Raw genomic sequence first — 25798 nt, 5'->3', positions numbered from 1 at the left:
TTTGCACATTAAAAAATATTATTAGAATTATGGTGCCATGAGGACTTAGAGATATTCACATTGTTAAAATTAAGAACAAATTTTCATGAGCTTAATTCTCAAAACCTTTGAGTAAATCCAAATTTGAAATTTTTTGTCATGCTTTTAACCTTTTTAAGGTTTTAATTATGCCAAACTAAGGTGATGTTGAAATGTTGTTCATGATGTATTTCAAGAATAGAAACAAAATTAAGGCGATGTCGAAATGTTTTTCGTGATGTATTTCAAGAATAGAAACAAAATCGTAAATAATTTCAAGTAATATTTTACTTCAATTCAATTTAAACTTCAAAATAATTGTTGCACTTTCAATTTTTTGACTTTTTAATTCAACCAACACTATAACGATCTTTTGCTTAAAGTTTTTGAAGCATAGAAACAAAAATTTAAAGAATTTCAAGTAAAAATTTACCTTCTTAAAGTTCCATAAACCATTTTTGGTCTCAATGCATATTAATCATACTTTCCATCATATATATATATATATATATATATATGATTCATCTAAACTTGGATCTATCAAACATTGTGAAGAATATAACTTTTTAATCCAGAATCATTTAATTTTATGTTTCTTATTAGCTTCAATACTTAATAGATCAGGGTCTTAGTTAAATAGATTTAGGGTAATCTTTAATTATTTTAAATATTGTTACATATATTTTTAAAACAATGAAAAAACCTATCAAAACTCAATTATCAAACCAACATTGGGGACAACCATTGTTGGCTATTATCCACAAATGTAAGTTGGCTCATCATTGTTATTCAAGGAAAAGCATGCCACTTGTATCGGTAAGGAGGCATGGTTTCACTCCTTCCAAATGCCTCTAACATGTTTCCTTATATTCAAGGAAGACAAACTATTAGCCAAGAAAAAAAAAAATTAGGCATGATCCAGGCTATAATGTTGTTACATCTGTAGTGATTTATTTATTTTTTATTTAATTTATATTTAATTTTTAAATATTTTCAATGAAAATTTATAGAACAACATATACCCTATAATAAATTGTAAAAATCCTCACCACTCTTAATGCAATATTTTTTAATTTAATAAGAATATAACTTTTTTATGGAGAAATTTTTATTGTTATTTTGATTTCTCTCCACATTCAAAATATATCATTTATGTTGAAAAAAAAAACAAAAAAAGGACATTTTTTTTCCTAGCTCTAAATTTTAATACAAATATGATTTTCCATTTATATAATTTTTGAATTAATGTTATGACACATAACTTTTCACATATTTTTCATAATTAAATTGATAATAATGATGAGTATATAATTTATAAAAAAATACATTTTTTTCTTAGCACTAAATTTTAATACAAATATGATTTTCCATTTATATAATTTTTTAATTAATGTTATGACACATAACTTTTCACGCATTTTTCATAATTAAATTGATAATGATGATGAATATATATATATATATATATATATATATTCTTAGAAGTAAATTTTAATACAAATATGATTTTCCATTTATATAATTTTTTAATTAATGTTATGCACATAACTTTTCACATATTTTTCATAATTAAATTGATAATGATGATAATTGTTGTTGATTAAAATCACAATTGGTCCATATGATCTTAAAAAAAGGTAAAAATTACTTAGATTACCATAAGATTTTGAATATTGAGAGGGTCAGTGGCATAATAGATATTTTAAATTGATTTCTAATTTGGGTGTATGTAGAGAATTTTAAGAGGAAATGTCTTTCACCTCCAACCCTCTTAGTGTCACAAAGATAAGAGGTTCTTGCATCTCATGGTGTTTTCATAATTTTTCAACGCCCAATTTTTGTATGTAGCTCATTAGAGTTCATTCATATTTTAGTAGTGTTGATTTTCCTCTTTGTGTTGGTTAGTACTAAAAGATACTTTTAATATTTTATATTATAGTTGACCACCTCTTTGTAGTATATTTTAAGTTTTTATCCTTTTCTAACTCCTCATTCTATTTAAATTTGGATGTAATAATATTATTAATATCTCTTGTGATGCAGGAGCATTCAACTCAAAGGGAAATTATTGTAAATAATAGACATAGGGGTCATGCATTAGTTTCCTAAATTCCAAGTTACTTTAATATTTAGGCTTTTTATTAGATATTTTCAAAATAAATAAATAAAACTAGGAGAGCTTTTAGGCATAAAGGAATGGATGTGGATCATAAGGAAGCTTTTCTATTTTAGAACAAGGAAAAGACGGAATAAAGCTGAGAAGATGCTTTTGCCATATGTATGCATTGCATGTAGAGTCTTAGAGCTTTTAGTTGAGTGATTTTAGGATTTTTTTATCATGCTAAGTTTAATAAATTATGGAGCTTCAAAGGCATGGAGGAGAGTGTGTGAGAAGTGAGCAAGGATTCTCCTTGGGAGCCTTCGGGCAGTGTGTAAAAGGGCCATAGATTTGTATATCTGGCCATGAATAGCAAGTTCTGTATGAATGTTTGTTTTATGTGAATATGATTATGTTGAATTCAATCATGTATGAGCATATTGCGTTTAATAAAATTTGAGATATGGTTCTGTGCATGATTGCAGAAATCGATGTTATATAATGTGAAATTAAATGGGTGGCTAATGGTTCCTATTTGTTTTCTCATGCGCACATGCTGTGGAATGATTCTTGAAATAGTTGCCTTTCGTTTGATGCATACTGGCTTAAAGTCGCAGTTATGCGTAGGCTCTGGCTTTTTAAGAATTCCTGAATTGTAGATTGAGATTCTCAATGGATAGATGGTGCTATTTTTCCAACACGAAATTACTGTGTGTGAATTACAAAGTTTCGAAATTGAAAGCAATTATATATGACCTGTGACAAAAGTATATAGACAGCGTCGTTAGTTCGAAAGGTAGGAGCGATTGATACATATATACGAGTTGTCCATGGTAATTTGGTGCCGTATCTACATACGAGCCTGTGTGTAGAATAAGGGACGGCCATAACCAGCGCCTTATCAAAGCAAGACGAGGCAATATAGGTTGAACACATGAACTGTTAGATGATGACGGGTTTCAACAGTTAATTAAGGTGAATGTACACAGCTATTATTCCTTGAAGATCTGCACCCATACCAAAGATAGACAGCGGATGGCGTAAGTGGAAGTATATATATTGTATGCATTTGAAGGTTCATTACTCATAGGCCTGTTGCATGTTTAAATTGCCGAGGAGGCGGTATTGTTATAAAAAGGTTCTATAAACCGGTTGAGCGTGTGCTCAATTTACAAACCGTGACTGCTCTATATATATATATGACTTCCGTTGCGTAGGTGGGCTGAAGGCGTGGTAGCCAGCAATGTTTTCGGCCGAGATGTGTAACGCTATATGATATAGCGTAGATATATATATATACATATATTGTGTGTATGTTCGCCTATTGGATATCGATGGTAAGACTTTGCCAAAAAGCCACTGGTTGCAATAAGCAGATGAAGTTTAAAGGTAAGACGCACTCTTTGATTGAGTCCAGCCCATATATATTTTGAGATTGCTTATGGGAATGTCTGAAGTATTTAAGTTTTGAATTGGATTTAATTCCAAGCATGGGTTTTGTAAATCATGAGATTACAACGCCATGAAACAAGCTTTTATATGCATGGTGATCAGAGGATCCTGGTAGAAGCGGCCTGGGAGTAGCCTAGGCTGCATCAGGTGGTATCAAAGCTAGAGTAATTCTGGTTGAAGATTCAAGTTTTTTTAGTTAAGTTAATTGCATGTGATGAATGAATGTTAGATTTTGGAACTGATGAATATTGCAGCACAGAGATGCAGTGCGGATGAGGAAGTGAAACAAGATCAAGGGGATCTTGAAAGGTGAGCTGACAGGTATTATTTATCTCTGGTTTAAAGGTTATGCTTGATAATTTGATTTACAGGAATAGTGAAGAAATCTCAGCAGGAAGAAGTAGATCATAGCTGGAGTGCAGTGATAAAGGAGTCCAGCAAGGGATTCTAAGTGAATGTGGCAGAACCTAAAGATTCAACAGAGGTTGAATAAAGTTGCAGATGAGAGAAGCTTACAGGAGCAGTAGAGGATGCTCGAAAGGTTCCAGCAGGGGACCAATGATTACCAAAAGACCAGATCCGGGGGGAAGGATTGGTGAGGTAAGTGGCAGCAAGAGAGTTTGTTGTGGTAGAGGCTTCATGCAACTCATAGGTCAGGAACTCATGGTGAAGGAGATGACTACTGAAGGTCATAAAGGAGAGGGAAGAGGTTCAGAAAGAGGCCACAGTAAAAAGGAGAAGAAATATGCCAAGGCGAATGGCATAAGACAACAGTTGACTCAGGAAGAGTATGAGAAAGAGAAAGCTGAGATAGCAGTTCATCTTGAGCTATTGATGGAGTTGTTACGGGAAAATGTGAAAGACCAGAGACATGGTTTACTGATGAGGAAGAGAGTGAAGTGGCAGAGGCTACAGCAGAAAAGAGATTTACAGATAAGCATGCAGTTAACAGAGGAGAAGATCATTGATGATTTCTTGAGTTATTGGGCAAATCCAGATCAGATGGATAATGTAAAACCATGTATTTTTGTAGCTGACAATTGTGATGTGATTACAGGTTTTACTGAGGAGGATGTGCAACCTTGTGCAACTGTTACAGCACAAGAGGAAGTTCGTATGGATGCAGAAGAAGTGGATCAGTCTGTAGCACAGATAAGTGAAGCAACAGTTGAGTCTGTTAAACTTGGTGATTTTCAAACTGGAAGTTTATGTATGAATGCAGGTGATGATGATATGCTTCAGCAATGCTACAGAGAAATTGCATTATTAGAATACTTGTTGGAGAGTCCAGAATATGACAGGGAGATTGCAGAAGAAAGAGTTCAGTATAGTGAACAAGAAACAGATGGTATGAGAGAAAGACAAGTTGATAGTCTTAAGAGTTCTTTAGAGAAATCTTTGGCAAAAGAGAATCAGCATACTGATGGGTTGATTGAGAGGGAGAATTCAGAACAACATACTGAGGTGCTGGCAGAGGGAAGTAAGGCACTGATGCCTTATGATTTTTGTTTTAACAAGTATTTTGTGAATGCAGGTATTATCGCAGGTGTTGAAGGACATTTGACTCAGTTGAGTAGTCAAATGAAGGAGAAATACGAGAATTCTATGGAAATTCCTAATCCATGGGATGAGGACGTTATGTTGCTGGAAAGGATGCTGAATGATCAGAATTCAGTGCAGAAAGAATCTCAATTTTAGAATTGGAAATTACATATGCATAGAGATGAAGATAACAGAAATGAGTACACAATGTACCAGTCTAGTAAGTTGCTGATAGGAGAAGGCAAGGAAGAAGTTTTCCGTTATAGAAGACAAGAGGGCATGGATGATTGGGTGGCAGTAAGAAATGAGAAGGTAAGAACGGAAACAAGCATAGGAGTAAGAACTGAGCAAGCCGTCTTAGCTCAGCAGGCAGTAAGAAATCAGCAGCTTGAAGATTTATTGGACAAGGAAATTGAATTAATCAGAAGAATCATGCTGAAAGTGTCTCAGAAAAAGACATCAGTAAAGAAGAGAAGTAGCAGAAGCAGCAAGAGGAAGACAACAGAAAATTACAAGAGTACAGCTAATGGAGCAAAGCAGCATAAAGTGTGGAGACCTGGAGAAGAACAACAGACAGAAGCAGTGGCAAATGGAAAGTTACAGTACAAGATATGGGATCCAGGCAAACATAGAGCTGAACACATGATCAGGAGATCATGAAATTTTTCTACCTTGGGAGTATGATGCGGGAGCATTCAACTCAAAGGGAAATTATTGTAAATAATAGACATAGGGGTCAGGCATTAGTTTCCTAAATTCCAAGTTACTTTAATATTTAGGCTTTTTATTAGATATTTTCAAAATAAATAAATAAAATTAGGAGAGCTTTTAGGCATAAAGGAATGGATGTGGATCATAAGGAAGCTTTTCTATTTTAGAACAAGGAAAAGACAGAATAAAGCTGAGAAGATGCTTTTGCCATATGTATGCATTGCATGTAGAGTCTTAGAGCTTTCAGTTGAGTGATTTTAGGATTTTTTTATCATGCTAAGTTTAATAAATTATGGAGCTTCAAAGGCATGGAGGAGAGTGTGTGAGAAGTGAGCAAGAATTCTCCTTAGGAGCCTTCGGGCAGTGTGTAAAAGGGCCATAGATTTGTATATCTGGCCATGAATAGCAAGTTTTGTATGAATGTTTGTTTTATGTGAATATGATTATGTTGAATTCAATCCTGTATGAGCATATTGCGTTTAATAAAATTTGAGATATGGTTCTGTGCATGATGGCAGAAATCGATGTTATATAATGTGAAATTGCATGGGTGGCTAATGGTTCCTATTTGTTTTCTCATGCGCACATGCTGTGGAATGATTCTTGAAATAGTTGCCTTTCGTTTGATGCATACTGGCTTAAAGTCGCAGTTATGCGTAGGCTTTGGTTTTTTAAGAATTCCTGAATTGTAGATTGAGATTCTCAACGGACAGATGGTGCTATTTTTCCAACACGAAATTACTGTGTGTGAATTACAAAGTTTCGAAATTGAAAGCAATTATATATGACCTGTGACAAAAGTATACAGACAGCGTCGTCAGTTCGAAAGGTAGGAGCGATTGATACATATATACGAGTTGTCCATGGTAATTTGGTGCCGTATCTACATACGAGCCTGTGTGTAGAATAAGGGACGGTCATAACCAGCGCCTTATCAAAGCAAGACGAGGCAATATAGGTTGAACGCATGAACTGTTAGATGATGACGGGTTTCAACAGTTAATTAAGGTGAATGTACACAACTATTATTCCTTGAAGATCTGCGCCCATACCAAAGATAGACAGCGGATGGCGTAAGTGGAAGTATATATATTGTATGCATTTGAAGGTTCATTACTCATAGGCCTGTTGCATGTTTAAATTGCCGAGGAGGCGGTATTGTTATAAAAAGGTTCTATAAACCGGTTGAGTGTGTGCTCAATTTACAAACCGTGACTGCTCTATATATATATATGACTTCCGTTGCGTAGGTGGGCTGAAGGCGTGGTAGCCAGCAATGTTTTCGGCCGAGATGTGTAACGCTATATGATATAGCGTAGAGATATATATATATACATATATTGTGTGTATGTTCGCCTATTGGATATCGTTGTTAAGACTTTGCCAAAAAGCCACTAGTTGCAATAAGCAGATGAAGTTTAAAGGTAAGGCGCACTCTTTGATTGAGTCCAGCCCATATATATTTTGAGATTGCTTATGGGAACGTCCGAAGTATTTAAGTTGTGAATTGGATTTAATTCCAAGCATGGGTTTTGTAAATCATGAGATTACAACGCCATGAAACAAGCTTTTATATGCATGGTGATCGGAGGATCCTGGTAGAAGCGGCCTGGGAGCAGCCTGGGCTGCATCTTCTTGTGTCTGGTATGATGACATTTTCCTGAATCCCCACTGATTAAGCCAAGATTAGATGTCTTGATGCCATCCTCGCATTAGCCATCAAAGGTTATTCGAAAGTGATTTTAAGAAGCCTATTGTCATGCATTTTGTTTATTTTATTCTTCTACATTAAGTACCTAACCATGGTCATGAACTTTTTTTTCCCGGGTGGTTCACGGATACCCTTGGTCATTGGGTAGCCACTACGTCCACGGTAAGAACTGGGTGGATCAAGGATCACACCCCTCGGCCTATTTACTGACCTGACCCCAAGAGCTTTCAGGAATTAACCATGTGACCTCCCATCTGGGAGGCCCCGACTTGACCAATTGAGCTAACCCTTGGGGCTACCATGGTCATGCACTTAGTGGGGGAGAAGCTCATTTTTATGAGGTAGGTAGGATAAGGTGTATTGATTTTAATATTAAGATTATAAGTTAAAATCCCACTTGCAACTCATATGTATTAGATGCAGTGGGAGACTCATAGGGGGTACAATAGCCTTCCCTATCTACTTCCAACAATTTTTTGGGGTAATTTTTTGCATTCGGTTTTAATGGTTTTCAACACACGGTTTTGGATTTTAGCATTTTTGTAATGCATAGTGTTTCATCCCATTGTTTTGTAATTTCAGTTAAGGAACTACAATTGTATTTTAAGATAGGATAAATAGATTGGGGGTTTATGGATGTTGCGAAATATAGATACCACAGAAATTTAAAATCTATTGATATACATATTGCATAGTAACATTGTATATAAATAACACATCGAAAAATCTTTAAGTATTTTATTTTTTGTTTATGGATTTCCATGGTAAAATCTTAGTGTTAATGTAACGTCTCAGCTATACACAACATTGTTAGTTTCTAGGATCTAAATGTTATAAACTTTCAAACCATCTTTATATCCAATAGAGCTACACTTCTCACCTTTAGTATTTAGCTTATTCCTATTTTTCTTTGGAATGTATACATAAGCATCATAGCCAAATACCTTGTGATGTTTAAGGGATGGTTTCTTTCCAATTCATATATCACATGGATTTTTTTCATCAAATATTGGTGAGAGTGATCAACTTACCAGATAACATGCAATATCCATTGCCTCTACCCAAAATTCTTCTCCTAATGCTCATTTTTTCGATCAATGTCCTATTCATCCTTTCTACAACTCCATTATGTTGAGGTGCGTATGGAGTAGGTTTCTTCTTTTGTATATTGCACTTATTATATAATTCCTCAAATTAATCCTTCAAAATTATCTGCAAATATCATTCCTCAATAACTCAATTATCTTCTTTGTCTGATTATACACAAAAGGCTCAAACTCTTTAAATTTGTCAAATAGTTTATATTTCTTCCTAATGAAATGAATCCATGTATTTTTCAAAAAATCATCTATAAATGAGATACAATATATAGATTTACTCAATGATGGAACTGAAATAGGTCCAAACATGTCATTTTATACCAACTATAATATTATTTTGCCCTCATAACACCACATTATAATCTTACATGATTCAACATCCCATATAAATAATGTTAACATAAATCAAAATGCAGAGAACATTTCGGCATATATTTAACAATACCTTTACCATTGAGTACTCAAGGGCCTTTCTCTATGATATTTCCTAGTTTTTCCTTCTACAAATTCATTGTGAGGAACAATGGAACTGTTGCACCCATCACTAATAATGTTTCCTAGCGTCTCATATAGAGTTCCAATCTAAACTTTCCTCACCCACAACATTTCTCCTTGAACCATCCCATAGGTTTCCTTTTCAAACCCCATTTTTACACCTGCATCATTCATCTTGCTTACATAAATCAAATTCTTGATTAATTATGGGTTGTGAAAAATATTGAGTGCTCTAATCCTTCCATTCATGAGATTCAACTTGACTCTTTTTTGCCTTATGATTTTGGTTGTTGAGTGATCTCCTAGGAAAACATCACCACCATCATAATTTTTATTGCCACAAAATCACTCCCTATGAGGAGTCACATGAAAAGATGCACCTAAGTTGACTAACCATGTCTTATGATTTACATGTGTGGTTTAAGAAGCCAAGTACACATCCTATACTTCATCTAAAGAGGTTTTTACTTTTATAGGAGTATCATCAGAGCCCTTCCCTTTCTCAACAATTTTGGATCTATAATGTTTCTTGTATGCCCTCTTTTCCACATCTCCAACACACATTTAAGAATTTTCCAATAGATATAGGTCTTCCTCTAAATTTCAATCTCCTACTTAAGGAATTATTTTTATTCCTATCCTTGGAGTGTCCTCTTCTATATAAGGCATATGCATTCAGACTTTCTATGTTTTTCCATTTCACCTTTTCAAATATGAAGGATGAGACTATTTCACCAAAGTTTAAAATAGTTGCATTACTACCTATGACAGCAACTAAACTATCCAACTAGTCTAGCAAAGAACACAACAAATCTATCCACTTATTTTTATTTAAAATATTAATATCAATAGATAATAGTTGTCTTATTACAATATTGAATATGTTCAAACGGTCTATTATTGAGTCTTCATCCTTCATTCTCAGGGCATACTTTTGTGAGAACAATTTGTTCAATAAGAACACAAACTAATACAAAGCCCCTAACTTATTCCACAATTCCTTCATTGTAACTTCTCCTGGAAAAATAATGATACTTAATTTGGGATACATACCTACATTGTGCTCTTCACCCTCTGATCCAACTTAGTCCAGTGTTTCATTGACATCCCCATCGATGTAGTATTCAAATACCCATTGATCTCTATCGAAGTATCTTCCATATTGAGCTTCCTATTAGATTAATTTTGAGGTATAAAATGTACTTCCTAAGGAATATAATAAAATAATAGTAAATATTATAAAATAAGGGTTATGTGTTTTTAAAGGAAGACAAATAATTTCTTTTTGTGGTATTTTTGTCTTATTTTCTTATACATTTACTTAAATTTCAAGTGTTAGAACTATTTGGATGTATAATTAAATTATGCATCCAATGGGTACACATTGTATATACTTTTGAGTAGATCCATATAGATTTTTTTTTTTTGTAAGCTAATACTTTGTATTATAAAAAAATCATAATTACATTGTTGTAGCAACTATAACACATGGATTCTAGATAGCAAAAAAATTATTTCCTAACATAATCCATGGCCCCAAAACTCAAAATTACGACTAAATTCAAATAAAAATAGAGAATACTAAAAGCTATATTCTTTGGCTATCCAAAAAAATAAACTAGATATACATAACAAAAAACCTAAAAGAACTGACAGACAAAACGAGTCATGCAGACTCTGAATATGAGATAGTAGCTAGAGCCCTAACACTTGATCCTGGAGGTTCATCATTATCAGATTCACTATGGAAGTGTCCATCCACATGGGCAAGCCTTGCATCCAATTTATCCATGGTGAACCATTTGTTCTTCGACATTCTCTTAATTTCTTCTAAGGTAGCAAAGACATTATGCCCCAGCAGAGTTTTCATATGCATTTGTAAATCCACTTAGTTCACGTACTGCTTTCTTCCCCTAGTCTGTATAGGGTCTGAAATCTAGGTAGACACTTCGTCCATGATTTCGGAATCAAAGTAGGATTTCCTCTCCAACTCAATCTCAATGTCCAACTTACGTATTTCTCTTCTTGCTTCTGGTGGCACTGCATATATGTGGTAGAAAATTATTGAGTGAAGAGCCTCACCCTATGATATCCCTACAGACTAGTACGTCCCCCCTGGCGACAATGCATAAGCTGCATGGGAAGCATGGTAGCAATAGATGGGATGCACCTGTGGAAGCTACTAAATCTTCCTCTACCTATAAAGAAACAAAAAATAACACGAAAAGTAGTCTCCCCTACACTTAAAACACCATCCCACAACATCATCACCAACAATCATAACAAAAACCATTAAACAAGAAGAACTCCCAAGTAATTTCCCCTGAGACGTGGAGAACCCTGCCACATAAACCTTACACCCCAACACCTTTAACTATAAACAAAGCCACATGGCTCCCAACGACCACAAGGTTCAAACAACTCTTGAAACCGAAAGGAAAACAAAACAAGAAAACGCATATGCCCTATACCCAAAGGCATCGGGAAGGAGTGAAACCATGCCCCCTTACGAACCACCAACATGTTAATACATGTGGCATGGTTTTCCTTGAACAACAATAATGAGTCAACTTGCATTTGTGGATAGTAGCCAGTGATGGTTGTCCACATTGTTGGTTTGACAACTCCGTTCTGATAGGATTTCTTGTTGTTTTAAAAATATATGTAACAATATTGAAAATAATTAAAGATTACACTAAATCTATTTAACCAATACCCTGATCTATCTAGTATAAAGACTAGTCAATTTTCTTAATAGGCAACATAAAATTAAATGATTCTAGGTTAAAAAGTTATATTCTTCACACTATTTGAAAGATCCAAGTTAAGATGAATCTAATATATATGATGGCAAGTATGATTAATATGCTTTGAGACCAAAAATGTTTTATGGAACTTTAAGAAGGTAAATTTTTTTACTTGAAATTCTTTAGAAGTTTGTTTCTATACTTAGAAAACTTTAAGAAAAAGTGTTTCAACATCGTCATAGCGTTGTTGAATTAAAAGGTCAAGAAATTGAAAGTGCAACAATTGTTTTGAAGTTTAGATTTAATCTAAGTAAAATATTACTTGAAATTAGTTTTTTTCTATGCTTTAAATACATCAAGAAAAAAAATTCAACGTCACCTTAGTTTTGCATAATTAAAAAAGTTAAAAAGGTTGAAAGCATGACAAATATTTTCAAATTTGGATTTACTCAAAGGTTTTGAGAATTAAGCTCATGAAATTTTTGAGAATTAAGTTCATGAAAATTTGTTCTTATTTTAAGAATGTATATATCTCTAACTCCTTATGGTACCATAATTTATAATATTATCTTTTAGTGTCCAAATGATCTCTTCCATTATCCCTCCATGGTCTAACCACCAGGGATTCACTTAGTGAACCTCTGACATATCACGTGCATTTGTGGCATATTAAGCAATACCCTTAAGCTGACTATATATTGGAAAATCCCTCTAAAAATCACATTATTTAACCCCCTACCAATATGAACCCAATATAGCTTCCCAATTTAAAAAACCCCTATTTTCAGTAGATATTGTAGGTATCCATTTTTTCATTAACATTTTTTATGCCTCTTTATATTTTTTCATTAACTTTAAGCTCCATTTTTTACATTTTCCAATATAAAGACCCTTTACCCCTATATATCGCCCAATATATTATGTCATTTTTTCATCAATATATATCCCCCAATATGAACCCACGTGGTACGATATTGTCCCCCCAGTGAAGCCCTTGTGCGTCTAACCAAGATAATGCCTCCTTATACAATCCCACTTGATTCAAAGGTGGATATGAACCCACGTGGTATGATATTGTTCCCCTAGTGAAGCCCCTGTGGGTATAACCAAGATAATGCCTCCTTATACAATCCCACTTGATTCAAAGGTGGTTGTGGCTAGACTTTGAAGATATTTTGAAAAGTCTTGGGTTGCCCATGTGGTTTAGCCTTTTATTATACATTAGATACATAGTCATAGCCATACTCTAAATAAGGAAATGATTTGCTTCCATAAAAAGAGTAGAATAAGATGTTTCCTTTAATTCGGAAATTAAATTTGTTTGAATCTGCTATATCTTTTTTCAAAACTTCCTTGATATCCATAATAAACTTTCCAAACTCTAATAATCCTATTCAAAATTCCATAATTCTAGTTGAATTTGTATTATGAGTTCCAAAATATATTTCAAATTCCTCAAAATATTGTCAGTTGTTATATGCCTAAGTATTATAGTATTCTTTCAAATTTAATTTTCATGATTTTCATTTTGTGAATATTAGCAATCATACTCAAATTTTAAAAAATTCTTAAATATGGATAAAGATTGAAAATCCTCCTCAATTTAAGGGAAAAAATAATCATTATATTTTAATAAAAAGGTATCACCTAATAAATAAATAATAAATTGAAAATATGTTAAAATCACATTCTTTTTGGATTGTTTTTCCTTTTTCTTTTAAAATAATTTGAATTAAAAATTTCTTACAATAAATTTCTTACCATTTATATTTTAGAATTTATGAAGTAATGCCCAATATTTTATATATTAATTAAATAAATTACAAATTTTGAAGTATAAAATTATTAAAATTGATAAGTCAAAATTCGATAAATATTTTAAGTTAAATATAAATGTATTATTATTATTATTATTATTATTATATAAAAATATTTAACTATTTTAATTTAAAAAAAAAATTAATTTGAAATCTTCATCTTAATATAGTAAATATTTTAATATCATATTCTATTACTTTTTAATTTATATACCATTAATAAAAAATATTATTTATTTATTATATTATTTTTTCAGAAACACCCCATAACAAATTTAAATATTTAAAAAATAAATAAATAACAAATAATACATATTTGAATTAAATACAACAATGTACTACTATTCATAAAATATATAACTATATATATTAAATAAATATTATAAAAGTAAAATTATGTGAATAACTATTATTTTTATTCCACATTAGTTTTTAAAATGTCAACATTTGAAAAATAATAAAATAACTTCACATGATATAACAAATTAAAAGAGACTAATTCATATTTAAATAATATTAAATTATTATTATTATTATTACTATTTCATTTTTAATGTAATAAAATTATTATAAATTTTTTTTGTAAGTATTTAAATATTAAAATTTTAAAAAACATCTATATTTAATCTATAACTTAAAAAAAAAAAAAAAAAAATATATATATATATATATATATATATATATATATATATATATATATATATATATTTTATAATTACACGGTTAAACTATATACATTAAAATAATAAAATCATTATTAAATTGTTTAAACTATATACAACAAGGGAGCCACTGTCGTAGCGGTAGTCCCTACCGGGGTTGAGAAACTAGAGTTCTTTGAGTTGTTCTTTGAGTTGCCGGAACCTTATTACTTTGCAGTCAGGTAAGGTACTGACAGACCAAGCAGGTAGCTGATAAGAGTTTCCATTGAATTGCACGGTTGCTGCATGCTTAAGGCCCTTGTTGCTGATAAAGGTAGCACATAAGCTACTACATTTAGAATATATTGTTGCCTGCATATCCACATAAGAGTTTCCATTGAATTGCACGGTTGCTGCATGCTTAAGGCCCTTGTTGCTGATAAAGGTAGCACATAAGCTACTACATTTAGAATATATTGTTGCCTGCATATCCACAGTATTTGATGCCTTAAAGTCAGTCAAGCAGTTCTGTATAGCTTTGTGCAACTCTTTCAGATGCCCCCTTTGACCTAACAATGGTTCTAAATTCCCATTGTGGAATTAAGGTAATTGAACCGGAAAACATTCAATCAATGAAAGAAATTTTAATTATATCTATATACACTTTCACTGCGGAACAGAATTTGGCACTGGGAACCTTTGCATACCATATTCGTCAATTGGTGCATCGTAGTCATAACTGGTGGCAATGAATGGACCTCCAGTTGTCCGGCCAAAGTTTATGCCTCCATGGTATTGGAACATAAAAAGCATATGGTAAATAAGATTGTTCATTTATTCTATTGAGAGAGGCCAGGTGTTTAAGGGTTGGGATGTGTTTAAGGGTTAGGGAGATGTATGTTGCTTAATAAACCCTGGGTTATCATGCAAATAAAAACATAAATATAACTGCATGAGCCTAGTAGCATAAATATTAATACATATGGCCTTGAGCTCAATACAAAATAAGAATAAACCCCACCATGTAATAGTTCTGGAATGTTCCTCCTCTGGTAAAATCGGGCTACTGCAAAAGCAACATCCTCTGTAGGCCTACGAGGGATGCTCGATCCAAATGCCGTAAACCTGTAATGAAAACGATATTTTAGCAGCGTGAACAGGAAGCCCCCGCATTTCTAATACTCAAGCTCTACTGAGGCAATAGATTGCAGCTTTGTTTCGAACATAGTAATGTTCCCAAGTATATGTAAATTCTGTGATGTAGGGAAAATCAAAATTCGGAAGCGCCTGTAAATATGCTTTATAGTTGTGATGAGGCAAAGAAAACATTACCATCCTGCCTAATTCTCAGTCCACATCACCCAAGGGAGGCCTGTATTTAATGATAATGCCATTTTGCAGTCCATTGTAAATATGACTGACCCTTTTCTCCATAAGGTTTCTCCACGTTACCATATTCATCCTCAATCTGCATAAACTTATGGGTCAGACCAGAAAGCCATACTTCAGACTCAACACTGAAGACAAGTATCACAACAAGACAGGGTACCTGTGTTAATATAATGGGTCCACTTTGCCATGCGAAGAGCTTTTCTTTCTTCATCAATTCCACTATCTTTCTAGTGAAATTTCGCATCTCATTCTTAAGAAAACAAATGAAATCTGTAATTAGTAACCGTGACCAAAATACTAAAGACAAGCATTTAACTTGAAATTGAAGCTTTATAATCATCAATTATGAAAAGTATGCAAATATACCTTGCTAAATCAAATCCAAAATAAAATCATTTAAATGGTTTGTTGTTTGTTCTAACAAAGAATTGACCAGAACATTGAAGCACAAACAGAGTGATGTCAAAGATAAACCGTCCATTTATAAGGAAATGTTAAAAATTAACAAAATGACGTTGGGAAAACAATGGTGGACAGATTCACTTAAAAAAACAATCGGTTATATATCTCACAAAGCCAAATTATAAGTATTAATCTGAGGAGAACCTTTTATTGCAATCATGAATAAAAAGCACACTTCTTAATTAGGAATAGAAAAACACACTGGTTCATCACAACTTCATTTACATCTTCCTTTCTTTATGCTGTCTTAACCACACAAAAAACCAAAACACTTATCATAATGCTTCTCTAAATACAAAAACACACGTATCAGTTCAACCTTGCAAATCATTTTGAGCTCACATTCCAGTTCACATTGTTTTCTACGCTTTTGAGCTTGAGCTTGAAGAGACTGCAAGCGCTGTTCCAGTTCTTTCACAAAGTCAATTTCACCTCCAATAATGGAGGCCTGGTCTCCCTGAACAAAGACATATATGGCCCAAATAAATCCCTGAGCCATAAATTTCATTTAAAGTTATAGGAATTGAAATGACAATATAATGGTGTAGAATTTGTACCCTTTGGATGAAAGAGACCGGCATCAGGAAACGCGGGACTGTTAAATGCTCGTTCATTTGCTTTCTCCTATTGCGCTCAACAGCAATGTGAGTCATCCTGTGGCTCTCCTCTTCTTCACTGTTCTTGCAGACCTTGGAATGCTTCCTCTTCCTAATTCGTTCATGGGTGGCTGTATTGGCTTGGTAACCCTTAATATTCCCCAATCTCTTGTCGTTGCAATTGTCTGAAGAATTCACAGTGTTAGATGAGTTGGGCTCCCGGCTTGAAGAACTCACACCCTCCTCTGGGGCATCCAAGCTGGAGAACTGATCTTTTGCTTCAGTTTTGACAAGCGAAGTACATGATTCTGCCCTTCTACAGCTTGTCAGATTCAAATCATATTCAGATCCATGACCACCGTGCAGAAACTCGTCAAAGGATGGACTTTCACGTTTGCTATCATTATCACAGATCGGAAATGATAGCAGCTCCTGAAATCCCCATGACCTCTGTTGCTCTAGCACAGGAAGCAGGAGCTATGGGCCATGATTGAAGTTGCAAGCTGGTACTGATCCGGCCTCGTCTCCGTTCATTCCTATGCCTTCCAGCATGTGCAAGAGGGCCAAGTTTGATTGCCTAGTATCTCCAAAGACGTTCAACGTCTCAGACAATCCTTTTTCCTGAGAGCCAAAATTTAATGGCGCTTGTGAGCCCAACACCTCTATTGGCCTGCATGAGCTCCCCATTTTAGCACATTCTGATTCAAATTCATGAGATGGACTTGTTTTGTGCACACCAGAATACATCCACTTCAACTTGCCTGCACCTTCAGGGGCCTGCAACAGCATATAACAAAAGTTTAAACGTTTTTTTCATTTGGAAAATTATGTTTTTGACCAGGGCATACAATATACACAACACCAGCAGCATGGCATTGGGAGTGTGAAAAATATTTGAAAAGAAGAACATTGCAGAACCCGATAAAGGTTATGACTCAAAAGTTTTCTATTGTTTGGTGCATATTGATTGCATTGCTTTTTTCTATCACAAACACTAAATGCAAGTGAAATCAGGCCTTCTCACACAAAACAATGAACATACAGATTCATATTTACTAGGCACTTTGCACAACAACTGAGCCCAGCCCACCCAAATATTTTGCATAACTACAACTTAATCCCGATCACATCCCATGTTCTTCTTAAGGCAACGTTTAGGGATAAATTTCTATGAGTTTACTATATATAGAAATTTGATTTTCATAGCCCAAGCTAGATTATCATATTAACCCAAGCTCGATTCTCAATATATTCTAGACCTTAGCTTTGTAAGTGCAATACTGCGAATATGGAAGTTAATAATATCACAACAACAGTTAGTCCAAGTTCAGTCGTGAGCGAATTCCTGAGCTTGGCTTGAAAAGTGCAACACTATACTTCCTGATTAGGGCGAAGTTAATAGTTGTTGTAGAACTCTAGTGCAAAAGGATTAACTCACAGTATTAGCGTCATTTGGCTCCATTGATGATACTGCCTCCCGTGCTCCAGATATTTCTGCAACTAATACCAGTAACGGAAAACTAGACCACTCAGGAGCAATAATTGCATGCATCCTTAATCAGATAAGGAGGACTATTTCATACAGAAGGTACACAAATTTTGCAGGAAAAGAAAACTCGCTTCTGCCTCAGCGTTAGTGCTCTACTACACCGCCGTGCCTCTCTCACAAAAATATTTCAATATTATAATGAAATATCTTCTACCTTCATTCACCTACATTGTATCAGTAAGTGACCTGCATCATATCAGTAAATGACATAATATATGTGTGTCAGTCAGTCTTCTTGAAATAGAATTAGCAACATATCATAGGAATAAATGCAACTCATAGATTTATTTACTACCACTCTTATGATTTATTTAAATACACCGGAGATCTCTTTTGGACACGTCTCACAATATTGACAAGTGAATTTAGAATATTGACAAGTGATGGTTAAATTTTAACAAGTGCCAATCTTGACTATACCCTGTTGTTCACCTAAGTTTAACAACTGTCATTTCATGCTATCAAACGATGACTCTTGTAAAGAAGGTTTCGCCAAGTAGTTTTTTCCAGTAAATAACCTGGATATACTGTTATAATTTGGGTTCTCGTTTATGCAGCCCTTCGGGCAGGTACCTGTGCTCGAGGACGGCGCTCTGACTCTTTTTGGTTTGTATCCATACATATCACATAATTACTCAAACTGCATCTAGAAACTTATGGCACATAATTACTCAAACTGCATCTAGAAACTTATGGCAGTTTGTTAGAGATTCATCTTTTACTTATCCATTTTGCTTATGGTTAATGCAGAATCGAAGGCCATCGTTCGGTACATTGCAGAGAAGTACGCAGCACAGGGGACCATTGGGCTGTTAGGTAAGAGTTTGGCAGAGAGAGCTGTGATTGAGCAGTGGATGGAGGTGGAAAGCCAGACTTATAATCCTCCCAGTTCCTTTCTAGTATTTCAACTGGGATTCGCTCCGTTGTGGGGCATTCCTCAGAACCAGACAGAAATTGCAAAGAACGAGGAGAAGTTCTCCAATGCTCTGGACGTGTACGAGAAGAGATTGTCTGAGAGTAAGTATTTGGCAGGCCCGGAAAGCGGTAACGCCCCGGTGGTGATACCTAGATCCCAGGTAGGACCTAGCTATCCACAAGAGAACCTGTACTCGCAAAGAAATAGACAGACGAAGCAGCAAGCTCATTGCGTAACCTAGTCGAGAGCCGAGTTTCTAAGGAGACTACGGGGACGGTAAGAGAGCTTCTAGGGCAGGGAAGCTAGATAGGCCAACCCCCGCGGCACGGATCGTCGCGGCTACTCCGTCACTTGAGGTAGGGCATCCTATGCTACAGACGTTCTTGGCTGGAGGCGCACAAACCATTAGTTCAAGGATCATATTTCAAGCCTATGGATATATACCGTACTCAAGAATGCGTCATCTGGGCAGCTTAGTGGTGAGCTCCAGTATTGTAGCAATAATGCTACAACTCCTGGGGCTTCCTGTCTCTTAATTTTATAAACCCGGTAGTTCGTACAAACTTGGAAGCGGCGGTGCTATATGCACAAGTACTAGCTCTTGTCGCAGCTGTCACTTGGTCAGCTGGCACAAGTCCGCTAGGGCTCAAGCCAACTTCTATAGGCTCTCAGAAGAAGCTTGCTAAATGATGGATGAAAGCTAGCTCAGAGAAAACTAATCTACTTGGCGAAAATGAACTGAAAGCAAACCAAAGCATGGAAACCCTAGGAAAACCGTAATTTGACTAGTCTAACCTCTATGATGCAAAGAATGTGAATGAAACTTCTACCAATGATGCCATTACTTCTAATGAGTGAAAATGCATGAATCTAAGCTACTTGCATCTTAAAAGACATGTTTTTGTATTTTTTCTTTAAGTGGATGGAGGGATTGTGATTTTGTGTTTATTAGGGTTTGGTTGTGCAGATGTGATGCGGAAGGAAGGGAAGCTTGGGAAAGGTTGGGGAGGCTAGGAGAGGTTCCCAAGGATCCTTAGCATCCGTCCATAGAGGTTCCTCACGCTCAGAGGCTCAGCAACCGAGTGAGTGGCCTCCTACAGGATGTCTGCAGGGGATCCTACAGGAAACGCAGGGGTTTCTACAGGAAGGCTGTGCAATTCTACAGGATGTTCTGAAAAGAGGATTTTGGAGCATGGATGGAGGGAAAAAGATGATGGAATGAGTATGGGGGTGAAATAGGGGTATGAAGAGGTCTAGGACTTGGAGGATGGAGTTGAGGAGAAAGTGTGGATGGCTGGACTTGTTCCAAGAAGACTGGAGTAATGTTGCACAAAAAGGTGAGAATCATGGCAAAGTAAGCGAATGAGGTAAATGCAAGGTAAGGGTTCTGAGTAAAGGATGAAATAGGTCGGTTGGATGGGGTATGAGAAGGTAGGGAAGGGTAATAGGTACTCTGCAAGTGGTTTTCCACACTGAACGAACACACACATATAAAACCTATGACCTAGTTACTTTAATCTAATCTGACCTAACAACAAAAGGAAATGGATAGAAGTTTATTCGAAATGAAATACGTGAAATGACTCTACAACTAAGCAATCATAAACTGAAGCATGCAATCAAAACTGATATCAAGTTCGACCACTAAAAATCCAACACTCTTAATTGCATGGTGAAGCAAAGAATGTGTTTTTGTGGGCAGCAAGGTTACATTGGTCCCAGCTCATGATTCCACTGAAGGGGAGGTGAGATCCAAAGTACTTGGTAGCCTTTTTCTGAATATATTCCCTGTGATTAACCTATCAAGCAAATCTGAACATTAAAAACCTTTTCTAATCATCAAAAGCAACCTAAACAACAACGCAACATTTAAATCCAAATAGCAGATTTTATTATGAGAATGCAACAAAGACACATAAATATAAACAAGGGAGGTACTGGGCGCTTGAGATGGGCCCAACCCCAAGAACTACAGCCTCCCAAGAGAGATTTAGAGCTGGTGCAAAGCTGGATCCATCTTTATTAATCAAGAAATGAAAAGTACATCAAAACTGTCCATAAGGAGAGCTTGAGAATGAGCTGAAAGCAAAGCTAATCCATGGCCTAAAAATCGAACTACAAGCTAGCTAACTAATGGCTAAAACAAAATGACTAACTAGCTACAAAAATGACTACCAACTAGCTAACCAAAATGAGGCCCCAAGCCTTCTTATTTATACAATTTGAGGACCCAACAGTCCTCCTAAAAGTTAGGGACTTGGCTGCCCAAGACTTGTAGTTAACAGCAGTCCTACTTGACTTGCTTGGCTGCCCTTGTGCTCATTGATTTGGTGGCCTTTGAACTCCGAGCTGATGGTGGAGAATTCGAGGTAAGGGCCCATAAATGAGGGGGACACCTTCCTACAAATCCTCTAGCTTGTTCTCCCACGAATTTGGCTGCCAAGTGCTCATTAAGACCTTCAAATTTGTCTCCAAGTTGACCAAAAAGGCTACACAAAGCACCCATTAGACTTGTTGGCATAATGACTAACCAAATTCACTCTATTAACATAAAAATAATCAAAAACATGCAATAAACAAATGAGAATGGTGGATCAAGTCGAATTAGGAAGTTGAATGAGCCCAAATAATTGTACATTGTTGGGGCTCATCATCACCCCCCTACTGAAAGTGTTGCTCATCCTCTGAGCAACCAAATCTCTCCCCTTGTCTTTGATGGCCTTGGTGACTTTCTTGGCTAGCATTTCGGCCGATTTCTCCTTTGGATTCCCGCTTTTCAAACTTTCCTGTAGAAACTGTTCGCTGGCTTCCTGTAGAAACAGTCTCTGTCTTCCTGTAGAAACAGTCTACTAACTTCCTGTAGGAACAATTTTCTCTGATTTTGCTTGCTTGGCTGGGGATGCCTTCTCCTTGAACTGTGCTGCCTGAAAGCTGACGAATCCAACATGAATGGCAAGTCTAATGTATTATAAAAGCACACAAGTACAATGAACTGCCCGAGAATAGATAGTGCATGCCAAATCTGGATGGGAAAGAGTGTTTCCAGGCCTTTAACTGAATCGAATGGCATTCTTAATCTTGGATTTGAACTCTACTAAGAATTGATAACAGAGGCAGAGCAGAACATAAGATAGATCAAGGGCAGAGAAAATATGACTTGCTCACATATCATTGCTATGAATCAGCATTTCCCTTCAATCTGCAATTGCTTCAAAACAGGCCAAAAATGAGAATTCCCAAGTTGTGTTTCAAGCTGCTGTATAACCAGGAGTAGAGCAAAACTTCATACCGAATCACACTTTTAATGTGCAGCTGTTGTGTCATTTGTTCTTTGGGGCAATGCTGTAGACATAGCAAGGTTTGCATAGGTATTAGTAGCTTTTTCTCTCAAAGCAAATATAGTTGACAGTGGTGTGCATAGAAGGTCCAAGATGGGTCAGACCACCCCATATTTGATCATTTGTAACGCATTCTCAGGTAAACTTGAAAGATTTTGAAGTTTTTAAATGGCTGCTAATTTTGCCTTCAAATGAACATTGGAAATCATTTCAAGAAGTGGAAATACAACCTCCTCTTTGAGCAATGCAGCGTTGCTTTGATCTGTTAAACCTATCTCTGACAACTTCCTTGCCATAACAATCTTCATTGTTTCAGACCCTTCTCCCAAGTTCTGTATCAAGGGCTTGAAATAGTCCGCCTATGCCATTTGCAGTACATGATGCTCACTGCATGGGAGATTCTCCAGAACTTCGTTTGCATCCTTAGCAGTTTTAGGATTGTCACTATTTGACATTGTTACAAGGAGGAGGATACAACCTTGTACCTTGCCAATCTGTTCACACACAGCCATATCCTTTGAAAGCTCTAAAAGCAATTCTACGGCTTTCATACCCTCTGCAATATCACATGCAAGTGAACAAACAATAAAATCAATAGCATGATCCACCTCAGCTATTTTCACCTTTCTTCAAGCTCCAAACTTGATGAAGAGAAACTCAGGCTCCTCTGCTCTGCTGCACTTTCCTGTAGACGACATCCTGTAGGCGGCTCTCGCTTCCTGTAGAACGAAACAGTGCTCCCTGTAGAATGCCGATGAGCTGAAGGGTCTTGAAAAATGGCCGAGAAAGATCGGTGGAGGATATAAAGTTAATAGATTGTGGAAACTTCAGTGGAGGACGTGGAAAGTGCAGATGGACAGCAGTTCATGAGTTTCAGCCAAGCCGTCTTTAATTTCTCCGTGATTTGTGATGTGGTGGAAAAAACATGTGCGCTAGATTTTTCAAACTGCAGTGATACATGTCTTCTTCTCTCTGTTAATTAATTGACATCCTGTTCATTGGAGTTAAACTTTCTATCACTGTTTTTTTCTTTTAATTTTTTTTTAATTTTTACGAGAGTCCATTGTCCACGTGCATTGCGTGGCTGCCGGCGGAGTTCTGAAGCAGACAATCAGTTGAGCCTTGCTACATTCGTGGCTTAATCCCTCATCCCATTCGTTTATGCAGTTCCCAATTAAATCTATGCAATAGAAGAATGAGATTAGTCACATACCTCGAAGTTAAATGGTTGCCGTGAGCTGCTGTGGCCTGTCATTGCTGCATGCATTGGTTTTCTTGATTGCATGTGGCTTGGCTGCTAATCTTTGATTGTTTTTTTTCCTTGTGCAGGTGTCCTCTGGCCGGATCTGAGCTGCGTGCATTGATTTCCACGTTCAACTCTGCCCGTTCAAGCTGCTGCTGCTGCATGGTCACAACCAGAACTTCTTTTTGCCATTTCTCCCAAACGGTAGATTGGTTTGATCTAAAACTTGGTGAGAATGTTACTACCATCATTATGCATCTCCCATATCAAATTCGTGATCAATGGATGCACGGATTTCGAGAAAAATGGAAAATGGCTGAAGATTTCAGAGCTCAATTTCTCGGAAACCGTGCATCGGAATCGGCTGAAACTGCTTGGGTAGGTTACTATCATCCATGTGCATCTCCCCATGAAACAAGTTTTGAAACGGATGCACGGTTATGGAGAAAATGCAAAAATGGCTGATGGTGATGGAGGCTGATTTCTTGGAAACCGTGCACCGGAATTGCATGAAACTGCTCAGGCATGTTTTCATCAACCTTGTACAATTCCCCATAAAGCGGTTTGTCAAAAGGATGCATGGTTTTCAAGTTATGGAAAAAACGAATTTGGTTCTATGGATTTTTGCCTCAAGGCTTTTTGCATGTGCTTGCATGGGATGACAAAATGAATTTTGGTTGTGATGCAGGTGTGGAGATGATGGAGGATGAGTTGGAAGACTGCATGAGGACTTCTGAACCCTTGAGGAAGCTACCATGTTCGCCAAACCACTTTGTGAAATGCATGCCTAGTTTCCCACAATTTCTATAGGAAGTTCCTGTAGAAGCACAATGAGAAGCACAAGGTGGTGAAAAAATGATGGATGAAGGCAAGGGATGGACACACAAGTGCTTGCAGGCCTAACCAATAGACTCCCACCATCAGATTCACTTTTGAAATTGGATTTGGCTCGTCCAAAGGTTCTACAGGATGTTTCCTGTAGAAGTACAGAGCTTTCCTGTAGAAGACACAGTTTTGAGGAAAGAAGCTTAATGACATGAAAAAATGATGGAAAAGGGGTGAGGAATGGAAACATGGATGTGGGTAGGCCTCATGGACATATTCCAAGCCTTCAGGTCCTCCTCGGAGATCAATTTGGCTTTTTTGTAAGCTTCCTGTAGAAGATACGAAACTTCCTGTAGAAGGCACAAAAACTCCTTTGTCTTTGATTTGAGTGCTCCTCCTATCATGAAACGTCCTTCTTGCAACCTGCAATGTCATTGCTGCAACCTGAAATCATTCAAGGGAGATTAGCTTCATTTTTCTTTTTCTTTTTTCTCTTTTTTTTTTTTTTTGAAAAACAACTAGGGCGCCTCATGGAGGTTTTCACCCTAATTGCCTGCCTTGGGCGCCTCCAAGGGAGGTTTTCACCCAAAGATCTTTTCTCTGTTCTTTTTTTTTTCAACCCATTGACCGCCTCATGGAGGTTTTCAATCAATGAGCCAATCTAAGGCGCCTCCAAGGAGGTTTTCACCTTAGATTTCTATTTTCCTCTTTTTTCATTTTTTTCTTTTTCTTTTTTCTTTTTTCTTTTTTTTTTTTTTTTTTTTTTTTCCTACCCTACCCTACTTGAAAAACAAAATTCCTTTCAAGTATAAGAATACTTCCAATGGAGCCATGTGCACATCGAGATTAGAGAAAAAATGATGTGGAGGCTCGAAATGCATGCTCTGACAGGTATCCAGATCTCAGAGACCAAATGATCTGACTTTGAAGGGATCAAACATAGTTGAGGAAGAGAGTACTGCTGCAACTTAGTGACTGTCTGGAACCATGTCTCAATATAGCTTTGATATCCTTGGTCCCTTTGCTGATCTGGATCATTCTTCATGTCACTTTCTATCATGACTTTCTCATCTTCCTCCTTTTGCTGATCTTTCTCTTGAATACATGGAAGATTTGATGGTAACCATGAGGCAAATTTCTCCATC

General features: G+C 36.0%; 2 pseudogenes; one reads left to right on the top strand and one right to left on the bottom strand.

Annotated features, from left to right (window-relative positions):
* Window positions 1-16433: 16433 nt before the first annotated feature.
* Window positions 16434-18334, bottom strand: LOC149266049 (uncharacterized; annotated as a pseudogene).
* Window positions 18335-18882: 548 nt separating this feature from the next.
* LOC149266048 (glutathione S-transferase F10 pseudogene) lies at window positions 18883-19488 on the top strand (annotated as a pseudogene).
* Window positions 19489-25798: the final 6310 nt, after the last annotated feature.

Source organism: Pinus tabuliformis, chromosome 6 (genome assembly GCF_031772625.1).
Source record: "Pinus tabuliformis cultivar Carrire ecotype Pingquan chromosome 6, CPIR1, whole genome shotgun sequence".
NCBI classification, from domain to species: domain Eukaryota; kingdom Viridiplantae; phylum Streptophyta; class Pinopsida; order Pinales; family Pinaceae; genus Pinus; species Pinus tabuliformis.
Note: the sequence above shows the minus strand (reverse complement) of the source record. Positions and strands in the feature narration are given on the sequence as shown.